This window comes from Triticum dicoccoides, chromosome 4A (assembly GCF_002162155.2).
Source record: "Triticum dicoccoides isolate Atlit2015 ecotype Zavitan chromosome 4A, WEW_v2.0, whole genome shotgun sequence".
Lineage (NCBI taxonomy): Eukaryota > Viridiplantae > Streptophyta > Magnoliopsida > Poales > Poaceae > Triticum > Triticum dicoccoides.
The window spans coordinates 683,923,592-683,924,552 of NC_041386.1; positions in this window are offsets into that span (position 1 = coordinate 683,923,592).

Sequence of the window (961 nt, forward strand, 5' to 3'; positions counted from 1 at the left end):
GGATTTTAGGGAATTTATGGGCCTAAAATTAGGTCAGACGAAGTTGCGAGCGGGACACAAGCTCAGGCAACACCCCTTTAGGGTCGTGCCCTGTGAGCTCGTGTCTCTCTCGTGCAGTGTCTGGTCTTCCTCCGAGGCTTCTAGGGTTCCTTCTTGTCCAAAAACTAGGCAAAATAGGAATTGGGACTGGGCACTAGGTTCATAGGTTCCCGAAAATGATATAAAATTACATATAAAGCATAAAACATTGATAATATAATAGCACGAAACAATCGGACATGTAGTAGTTGATCCCGAGCTCATATGCTCCCGCTTGAACAGTAAAATCGAAAAAAAATAGTAAAAATATTTTTTTTAAATCTGTTTTTTTTTTGGTGATGAACATTGACAAAATTTCTAAGTGCGTGCAAAATTTCTGGCTGAAATGACATTCGTGGAGGTCTGTGCAAAAATAATAAAACTGATGCTCTAAAAAGACTATTGTTGGAAGCATTTTGAAGCATCGATTTCATTATTTTTGCCCAGACCTCCATAAATGTCAGTTTGATCTGAAATTTTGCAAGCAGTTAGAACATTCATCAATGTTCATAACAAAAAAATAGATTTTTTTAATCTTTCTACTTTTTTTTTGATTTACTGTTCATGCAGAAGCATATGAGCTGAGGATCAAAAGAGCACTTTCGAAAACAATCAAATATTGTAGTTATATTGGAGACGCATCAGCATCCCCAAGCTTAATTCTTGCTCATCCTCGAGGCGATAAATGATAAAAAAAATTTAACCAAGCTTTCACTCGCAAATTTGTGTCCATCCCCGGGCTGGACCACCAGATTGACCTCCTCCGTCATTGAAAGTGCCCATGGGTGATATCTGCTCGAAAACCGTACGACCGTAGCTGCACATCGATAGCGGAGGGGCCCGCATAGGTGCGCGCAGATCTCCACCGCAACTGCATCCTGGA